At 48.7% G+C, this 10,721-nt stretch overlaps 1 protein-coding gene across 3 annotated transcripts in view; it reads right to left on the bottom strand.

The window, feature by feature from the left end:
* LOC147031314 (lethal(2) giant larvae protein homolog 1-like) overlaps nt 1-9,124 on the bottom strand; it is a 152,678-nt gene extending 143,554 nt beyond the window's left edge. For 2 of the 3 annotated variants that reach the window (XM_085861575.1, XM_085861585.1), the window contains exon 1: nt 8,794-9,123. The gene's annotated coding sequence lies outside the window, so the exon portion shown is untranslated. Of the gene's footprint in view, nt 1-8,739 lie in introns of all 3 variants that reach the window. The other variant, XM_085861592.1, reaches the window with a different exon arrangement.
* Nucleotides 9,125-10,721: the final 1,597 nt, after the last annotated feature.

Consider the following 10,721-nt stretch of genomic DNA (forward strand, 5'->3'; position numbering starts at 1 on the left):
CAATGGACTTCCGAGCAGTAGAGAAGTGCGTCAGATGAATCTTCCTTCGCCATGTTCTCGACAAACAGATGAGTAAATGTGTGGCGCCAACCGAAAGAACTCGACAACCCCGAGTACTTGGTTCCAATAGTGAAGTGTTTAGGTGGTTCCATAATGTTTGGGGTGCATTTTTCTGGAAAGATTTGGGTGCAGTCATTCCCTTAGAAGGCAAGGTCAATGCCAATGGCGACTTGATAGTACCGAGTGATCATCTTCACCCCATCTTGCAGAATTTCTTTCCTGCTGGGAGGTGTGTCCTCCAGGATGACAATGCCCCCATCCAAGGAGCACAGGTGGTCACCCAATGGTTTGATGAGCATGTCATGACCTTCTCAGTCACCAGATCTGAACCCAAACATTTATGGGACATTCTGGAAGAATGTCAGAGACAGCGTTTTCCATATCCAAACAGGTGTGAGTTGATTGACTTTCTTGTGAAAGAATGCTGTCGCATCCCTCCTGCAGAATTCCAGACACTGGTGGAAAATGCCACGGCGCATACTGGCTGTACTGGGTGCATGTAGGGCCCAACACCTTATTAAGCGACTTTACATTGGCGCTTCAATTTATCTTGTCCATTACCTGTAGATTATGATTATATATATATACATATATATATATATATATATATATATATATATATATATATGTATAAAGAAAAAAAAAATATATATATATATATATATTGTTACGGTTGTGGAAATTCGCAAACCACCATTCAGGTCCCGTAGGTGAGATATCTCTTAAGTACATGTGTAGTTAGCCCCAAACCGGTTGTTTAGAGGGAATAAATGTGATTCATTCGGGCTGCGACGCTTTGAGTCAGTCGTTTTTCTTTCTCTATCTTTTATTTCAAATAAAACCCAACGAGGACGCTCGGTGGGCTTTTCGCGCCATTCTTCTCCGCACTTGGTGTGAGAGGAGAGAAGCGAGGGGAGGGCAGGTGGCCCCCGATTGGTGGATGCGCGGTGTGATGCGGCCAGGGAGGAGGAACGCCCCTCTTCAAGACCTTTCTCGAAGCGCCTCGAAGGGGGGGTGGAGCAAAGAACGGGGCGGAGCAACAGGGCGGAGCTCCGGGATATAAAAGTTGGAGACGGGGGAAGCAGTTTTGTAGATGCTCTTGCTTTGTAGATGCTCTTGCTTGGTAGATGCTCTTGCTTCGTGGTTGCTCTTGCCTTCCGGCTCGCTCGTCCTGGTGGCCGATGGCCGGGTCTTTTGTGGGGCAGTCGTAAGACCCCGCTGGTGGGAAGGAGCGTCCGCCATTCCCTCTCCCGACTTTGGCCATCCACGTTTTCCCCCCCCCTATCCGCGCTGGGATAGCGCCGAACACTCGGTCCGTGGCGTCGAGTGGCCAACACCTGCAGGCGCGAGGCATGTAGGAGAGGACTCGCCTACCACGCTCGGGCACTGAGTCGCGGCCAGGCGGGACCACGTCGACGGACGTCGGAGAGGGAATCGACACGCTCAGGGAAGTCGCGACTTCCATTTTCTTTTGGGTTCTGTGTAAACGTGTGTGTGTGGCGCCAGTCTGGTGAAGTAAAACTGTTAAGTGTTGCCGTGTGTCGGTCTTAGTCGGTTGTAGCTCTGCGTCGTCGTTGCTTTATTGTTTTTCGTATTACATTTGCTCTTTGTGCATAATTGTTTTAATTGCTATATGTGTGCTCTGTGTCGGTGTGAATAAAGTGTTTGCATGTTGAATTGTTCCCCGTTTCGCTGCGTCCTTTCCTTTGGTTGAATCTCCATCTTGCTTCACGTAACGGGTTCGTCGTGGGCTTAATCCGCCCGATAATCGGAACCGTTGAGGCCGACGATAACACCGCTCGGTTATCCCGATAGTACGGAACGGACCGCTTAAGCGGCCCATGTCCGGAGTCGACCTGCGGTGAGGTGTGATCGCCCGGTTTACCATCCGCGTGGGTACTTAGGTAGGTCGAGTTTGGCGAACAACCCTATCCCACGCGGTGGCCGATTGGCACGATCGTGGTGAGGCCGAAAGGCCCACCCGTGACTAGCTCCCGGCGGTAGTCCGAGAGGGTCACGACAGAATTGTCCGTCCGGTGGGCGATGTGCCGCGATTCCAGTCACGTGGCCGATCGCACGCCGGCGGGCGCGAATTCGCAACAATATATAAACAATTGTGATACAGACTTCAATATTGCAATACAAAAGTTTTGGCAACCCCCAAATCAAATTTCAACAATTTAAGAAAACATTCAACATGGCAAAGTTACCCTGCTGCAATATCTTTGAGGTCGTTCATCTGTACATGGCATCGTGTTTCACATGCAGGGTGATTTAATCTGTGCACCGTCCCTCAGATAGATGTTAAACTGGGCGTAAACATGTGCAATGGATGTTCGAGATAATGCTGGGCATCAGGTGGTAAGGTAAGCAAGGGTGTAATATGAAACAATTAGTGGGTCAATCATAAAACAGACTTATTTGTCCTCGGCCAAACAAGCATGCAGCAAAATGTTTAAAGTAAATATGAAGGAGGCACGAGAAAATACAGGGTGCCTCAATAAAATGTTTACAGACCGAGCAAAGAGAGGGGTAATGTTGAGTATTACAAAGACCTAAAAGATGGTGATTGTGTGTGAAAGAATGATTGCAGGTCATCAGTTACCCACAAGCCACAAGACAGTGCAGAAAGAAAATACAGTATCATTTTTGATATATAAAGTATGTACTGTATACATTTTGAGACACCATGCATTTGAAACAGGTGCCACTCCCATGCCACCACTTCATATCTTGCCCAACCCTACACCAGAGTCAAATAACAAAAAAATAAAAATAAAAAAACCACCCCACACTTCAAAACATCTCCTTGTGCTGCACAGGTGCAGTGTTTCAAGTATTACACACGATAAAAAAATAATAATAATAAAGTAAAAACTTTTGCAAATCCCAAACGTATAAAAAGTTCTTTAAAATATACCAGTATTTAAAAAAATAAATATACACAAACAAAACCAGCAGACAGTTTATTAATTTTTTTTTATAACATACTGAAACAACACCATAAAACCAAATGACATCACAGGAAAAATACTGTAATTCAGAAGAGCAAAATGCTGGATGAAGATAATTAGGAGGGCAATTACACAGTTTAAGTGATGATTAAAGTGATCAAATAGACTGCACATACAGTGGCCTGAAAAAGTATTCACCCCCTACCAATAATGCTACTTTTCAATACATCACAAATCATGTCAAAACTATTTTTCCAAATGAACTATTTTATTCATAACTGGGGAGATCAAACTAAACACTGATATAGTTGAAGGAGGTTACATGTCAGGAATACCTGTAAAAAAAACATGTGCAAATCAAAATTCACTGGTCGTGCAAGTATTCAGCCCCTGAGGTCAGTACTTGGTGGACAAATATTTTACAGCAATGACTGCTTTGAGTGTTTTTGGGTCAGTGTTTACCAGCTTTACACAGTGAGATGGTGAAATCTTTACCCATTCTTTATGTGAAAATTGCTCTAGTTCTGCCAAGTTTGATGGGGATCATTGGCGGAATTGCAATCTTCAAGTTTCACCAGAAATGTTCAACTGGGTGTAAGTCACGGCTATGACTGGGCCACTCAAGGACATTTATTTTCTTCTTATTCAGCCACTTCAGTGTGGCTTTAGCTTTGTGCTTCAGATCATTGTCCTGCTGAAACGTGACTCTCCTTCGGTTTCAGATCCATGGCTGACTCGAGCAGGTTTTCATCAAGGATTTTCCTGTACTTTACACCATTCATTGTCCCTTCTATCCTGACAAGCCTGCCAGTCCCTGCTGATGAAAAGCAACCCCATAGCATGATGCTGCTCCCACCATGATTGACAGTAGAGAAGGTAATAAAATATTCAAATTATATTTCACTTTTATTTTTTTGAGCCAATGATGGTCTTATTTTCCTTTCAGGAATCTTTTTTAAATTATTTATTTATTTATTCATGGTGAAGGGCCTCAAGAGCTGCAAGTGGTCCGGCCCAATGTGAACCTCAAAAAGGGCCTGTATACACCTCATCTGAAAGTTATCACAAAATTATCCATCAAGTATGAATACAATGGTGTTGGACCAAACCCAGCAATTACAACAAACTTTATTTTAACACACTGTACTTAACTTGCGACAATGCAAGCAATTGCATACAGAGGAGGAAATGTCTTCTTATTTCAATGCACACTTTGTCAGAGCAACAAAAGACTTGGCGAGGAGCTCATACACCAGCAACAGGAATCCCATGCAAGATGAAAACATTCATGCACTTTTATAGAAATAATAGAAAAAATATATTGTTACAGATTCTGGCCCGCCTGGCGTGCGATTGGCTGCGTACCTCTAATGGCAGCCGCATCGCCCACCGGACGGACAATTCAGTCGTGACCCTCCTGGGACTACCGCCAGGAGGCAGTCACGGGTGGGGGTTTAACCTCACCACAACCCAGTCCGCATTCCACCTGCACGAAATAGGGTGAATCGCCGAATGTCGATATACCTAAATACCCGCGCGGGTAACCTCCCGAGGGGTTGCACCACGCCGCAGGTCGGCTTAGGACACGAACCGCTTAAGCGATTCGTTCCGTGCTGCAGGGAAAAGAGAGCGGTGTTATCGCCAACCTCGACGGTTCCGATTCTTTTTTACTCGGGTGTTCAAAACCCACTACTCATTCCACGATGCAAGATGGCACTTTCAATGTGGTGAAAGGAGGATGCGACAAACGGGTTACGTTGCACACAAGGACATTTATTATAAAGCACATATTGCACACACAACACAAGCAAGGAATCATGCACGTATTTACAAGCAAGGCAAATAAAAAGCAATACAACCGACTACAATGAGAATGTACATGCACTTAACAGTTGTTACTTAACAGGACACGGCGCCACAGTATGCATACAAAAACAACAGGAAAACCCTCCCCATAGGCAGGGAGGTAGACGGGGTTCGTAAACCTTTATGGTCGTGGGCCGTGGATGACTGAAAAAGCCCGCGAGACCGTGCTGGTTACCTGCCCCCTCGAGGTGTGATGGTGGGCAGGTTGCGACACCTTGTTCCCACGGCAGCTCGCGTAGCCGCGCCTGCTCTCGGGCCTTTGCGATGATGTGGTCGGTGAGTTCTCTCCAGCGTCCCTCGCCAGACGTGCAGATTCGCACCACACAGCCGGCAGGGCTGCGCCTCCCGTCTGTGTCTCGGAGGCGTCGCCCGGACTCGCCACCGGCCCGCGCCAACGCCAAGACGAGAGAGCCTGACCTCGACCACCAAGAGAGAGTTTAGAATTTGTTCAATGCCCCTGTGGTGTTCTTGCATGTGGCAGCTTGGCTGCTGGGCAGCTATCATTTCTTGGGAGCGCGGCTATGCCGCTGATGCTGTACCCCTGTACCAGCACACTGGTACTCAATTCGCTGACCTCAGAAGAATGTCAGCTGAGTCGACCCCCATCTGGCGTTAATTTAGCAGCTGATGGGGCTTGAACTCAGGACCATAGGATCCTAAGCCAGCCGCCCCAGCCGCTGGGACACCAGGCGAGCACCCCAGTGATAACTCGCCGATGTAGTGCCCCCTGTAGGTTAGATCAGGAATTTAGAATTTGTTCAGCGCCCCAGTGATAATGTTGCGAATTTGGAAGCTGACTGCACACAACAGCCAGGTCCTATAGATCAGTTATATCGGTAAGTATGCGTTTCTCAGTAGGGTCCCGTCCTATGTTTAATGGGTGATAAATTGTACGTGCGCTGTGAGTTATTTTGATAGGATTTAAATTACCAACAACGACAATGACACCTGCCTTCGCTTCCTTCCACCATCATCCACCGGCACCATTGCACACGTGCATGTCAGCACGTACGTGGGCAGAGTCCAGTGTGCTAGGCGGGGCTTCTCTGGACGTTGGTGTGCTGGCTTCGCCCCAAATATGGGCACAATTGTTTCGCTCTGACTTCACCCAAATATGGGCACAAGCGTTTTCGTTCTGGCTTGGCTCCAAATATGGGCATAGAGCGTTCTCTCTGCCCAATGAGGGAGTGCGAGCGTGGGATAAGAGAGGTGCGTGGGCCAAACGAGAGAGATAGTTGTTAAGAGTTGTCTTCTGGTCTTCAGTCTTCGGACGTCTGGTGGTCTTCTGAAGCCAGTCGTCGTCTTCCTGGGGTCCCGCCAACAGAGCGTCTTCTCTTGTGGCCTGTGTGCCTGTGAGCCTGTCCCGCGAGGATCGCCTGCCTGGGCTTGGAGCGGAATTGTGTGGCAGGTTCAAGTCCTGCCACACCGGATCGTCGAAGACCGCACGAGACGGAGAGGTCCGAGAATCGGCTCTGACCTTCAGCTCACCTTTCATCGAGCTGGAGGTCTCCAATAAAGACCTGACGGGTCCGTTTCTTTTTGGGTGTACGTGTGTGTGTGTTTGTGGCGCCAGTCTATTAAGTAAAACTGCATAAGTGCTTGTACATAAATTGCTATTCCTTCAGTATTCGATTAACTCTGCCTTCTTGCGTGCTCCCCTGCCCCATTATAAATAAATATCCCTTTTGTTAAATGTTCCAGCTCGTTTCTGTGTTTCTTTCATTGGCTTGGCATGGTGTGTGTTGAGAAATAGCGAGGCCGTAAATTGTTCACTTAGTCCGACCGGCCTTGGTAATCTCCGCTCGGGTTACACACGGCCCGGGCTCGGTTACGGCTCGTTCTGATCGAGGTCCGTTGAGGGTGTGAATTCCCCGGTAGCTTTGTCCGCATGGGTAATTAGGTATATTGAAGTTTGATAATTGACCCTACCCCATGTGGTCGAATTATTGGCGATTCATGCTCCAGTAAGGGACCCGTGCCTTTCGGATTTATCCAAAAGGCATGACCTCAATTCCGGTGTGTTCGGTGGAGCCGACTCTATTGCTTCCTCTAGTGGTTGTGTTCGCCACTGATATCCGGCCTCGTAAAAATAACTCATCCACTTCACGAAGGACACCATGAGATCTTTACATTTCAACTAATGTTAGCAGAAGGTGGACCCAGTTCAAATGCAAACACATGGAATCTCCCTGCGTGTGAAACACCAGGGTAATAGTTTTATATATCTGGGTTGAGATTCAAACTCAGGATAGACAGCATTGAGGCAAATGCACACAGCTCTAAGATGGCTATCTGACCAACACATATGCCACGATGATAGTTGTACATGCTGGTCCACAAAATCATTGGGTGTTTGGAAGGAGGTCCACACAAATCCTCCCCCCCCCCCTTTTCAATATATATATATTTAAGTTGGCAACCACTGGTGCAAGAGACTTCAATCTGAGTTCAGAATCTAACAACACTAACAGACTTGTAGCTCGTTATTGCAGCAAAAGTAATCAATGAACTTGATGGACAAGCAATATATGGACAGTCACACAACTCTCACTCAATGATATTTTATCAGTATGATCTGTGTGCGCGCCTTCATGACAAACAAAAAAAGCTTGTAATCGTTTCAAGCTCAACGTGTTGCCACAAGTCTCGACATGCAACCCTTCACGGTTGTGCCACTTCACCTGCGTTTGGAGGCGTGGCCAATGAGCTCATCGAGCACAGCGTTTCTTGTTAAAATAGCTATTCAGATCAACCTCTGATTAAAATCTTAACCATTTGGAAGGTACAATGGATATGGTTAACAACAACAAAAAAACTTGGAAGCTTCAGTGTCCACGATTAAGATCTGCACTGCCCACCCCCCCCTACCAGATATCTTTGGAGCATTTATTTATTTATTTATTTATTCAATAGTCTTAAAGAATAAATAAATAATTTTTTTTCTTTAAGGTTTACAAATGAGTACAGGTGCCTCAAATGAAGCCGTCATGTCGGAAAGTCCAATTTACAATTTGTTGCTGACATTCAACGAGGTGTGCGCACAAGGCCAAGCTTCGGGTGTGTCGATGCGCTGGATCGTGAGGTCGTCACACTGTGTGTGCTCAACAAGCACCATCATGGAGATTTGGCACCAGGAGCAGGTTTGACGTGAAAACGAGCACAGCGACACGGACGGGGGGACTGGGAGGTGACCAAGAACGAGAAGTCGATTTATTCCTCGTTTTCGAAAGTTTCACGAAAAAAAACTTTTTGGAAACTTTTCCGCGGAGAGTTTCGGTGGGGGCTGAACGAGGCGAGCACGAAGTGTTTGCTTGAGGTGGACACCTGGCGTCGCTCACCTTGTCACCTTGTTTAATCATCACGACTTTTAAACATGTGACGGATATACACCGACGGGTTTTCGTGAGGAGAATAAGGACAACCGTGCAAACAAAATCATTAAAAAAAACCTTCCGAGGTCGACTGGGACTCACTTTGAGAACCCGTGGAGCATATTGAGGAGCGAGGAGCGAGGGCGAGGAGCGAGGGGCGAGGAGCGAGGAGCGAGGAGCGAGGAGCGCGACACGAGCAAGAGGAGCGAGAGGAGCGAGAGGAGCGAGAGGAGCGAGAGGAGCGTGGGGCGCGGGGTGAGGAGCGAGAGACATGGGGCGCGGGGAGTGAGAGGAACGTGGGGCGTGAGGAGCGAGAGACATGGGGCGCGGGGTGAGGAGCGAGAGACATGGGGCGCGGGGAGCGAGAGGAACGTGGGGCGTGAGGAGCGAGAGGAACGTGGGGCGTGAGGAGCGAGAGACATGGGGCGCGGGGTGAGGAGCGCGGGGCGTGAGGCGAACAAAAGACAACTTTCTCCAAACATCAGCACCTCAGGCGACGAACGGAGAAACACGCGGCGACGCCCGACCGGGGCCTTGCTTGCCTTGTGTATCAAACCGGGGACTGTGCAGCACGGGCGAGGCGGCTCTCGTTTCGCCGCGGAACCCTCGCGGTCTCGTCTCTCGCTCTCCTCACGGAGATGCAAACCGCCTCACGCAGCGAGCCGCCTGCCTTGTCCTTCCGCCACTCGTCACCAACGATCCCGCCGTCTCGATGCGCTGATTCAGCCAAGAACGCGCCCACACGAGCGACGGAACGATGGCCGCGTTCCTACGAGAAGGATGCACCACCCCTAACACGACGATAGGCTGCACAAGCTGAGGAGGAGGGCGAGGCACCGCGCCGGTGAGCGGATGTACCGCTCCGCGCCATCGCCGCGAGCGTGCGTCCTTCCCATGACGTCATCACGCTGCGCACCTTCCCATGACGTCATCACGCTGCGCACCTTCACGCATTTCAGAATCGGGTCAACGTGACGTCACCATGAACTGTTAATACAATCTATGAGTCGTAAAATGCCTTCAGCGATTATTCAAATTGTTCAGTCGAAGCCTTTTTGCAAGCGCATCGTCAAAAGTACAAACAGAGATTTATATTTCTTAAATAATAAAAGAAAAATGTATTTTTCATTCCTGGTGAATCAACATAGTTCAGTGTACGGAGATCGGTGTCTGTGGTTTCTCCAATACATTTGGAACCATCTATTTATTACGTACTCACGGAGTGCGAAGGGAGGGGGGGGTGGTAAACGAAGAAACTCAAGGCCAAACCCCCCTCTCATCATCCCACAATTGGGTACGTACTTAAACATGGACGGCAGTATCAACGGCCTGTTCTCTCGAACATCAAACGTGATGATAACACAATACCCGAGCTTGCATTCTTTACGGTATTCTGCCGGTTGCGTCATTATTGGCGCAACAGGCGCCGTATTTCGGTCAGGAATGTGCGGTTTGATCGCGATATCGGTTAATGGTGAATGTGTCCACGTGGGATCCAACGTCCACACAGAGTGCGAGCAGACGGGACAGTCGGCTTATCCGTCCACACAGAGTGCGAGCAGACTAGACATCCGGCTTATACGTCCACACAGAGTGCAAGCAGACGGGACAGTCGGCTTATCCGTCCACACAGAGTGCGAGCAGACTAGACAGCCGGCTTATACGTCCACACAGAGTGCAAGCAGACGGGACAGTCGGCTTATCCGTCCACACAGAGTGCGAGCAGACTAGACAGTCGGCTTATCCGTCCACACAGAGTGCGAGCAGACGGGACAGTCGGCTTATCCGTCCACACAGAGTGCGAGCAGACTAGACATCCGGCTTATACGTCCACACAGAGTGCAAGCAGACGAGACAGCCGGCTTATCCGTCCACACAGAGTGCGAGCAGACTAGACAGTCGGCTTATCCGTCCACACAGAGTGCGAGCAGACTAGACAGTCGGCTTATCCGTCCACACAGAGTGCGAGCAGACTAGACATCCGGCTTATACGTCCGCACAGAGTGCAAGCAGACGAGACAGCCGGCTTATACGTCAGCACAGAGCCCTAGCAGACGAGACAGCCGGCTTTTCCGTCCACACACAGCGCCAGCAGGCGGGACAGCCGGATTATAAAACGTTCTCGCCGAAAGGACGCCATGAAGTGGGTGAGATGTTGCTCCACAATTCACCGACGAGCTCAGCGAGTCACCTCGATGAAAGCCTCACCTTTTGTCCTTCACCTGTGACTCTCATTGTGGACAAACGTGAATTGTCTGCCAAGGCAGCGGGGACCATGGAAACGGGACAATCAGCTCAGTGACTCACTCACTCATGGGTTCCTTCACTCACTCATGGGTTCCTTTGTTATTTGTTTGTATGTTTGTTTGTGTTTGAGTGTGTGTTTAGTGTTTGTTTGAGTTTGTGTTTAGTGTTTGTTTGAGTGTGTGTTTAGTTTTTGTTTGTGTGTTTGAGTGTGTGTTTGAGTGTG

This window comes from Eptatretus burgeri, chromosome 2, assembly GCF_056783735.1.
Source record: "Eptatretus burgeri isolate ZD-2024b chromosome 2, Ebu_testis_v1, whole genome shotgun sequence".
NCBI lineage: Eukaryota > Metazoa > Chordata > Myxini > Myxiniformes > Myxinidae > Eptatretus > Eptatretus burgeri.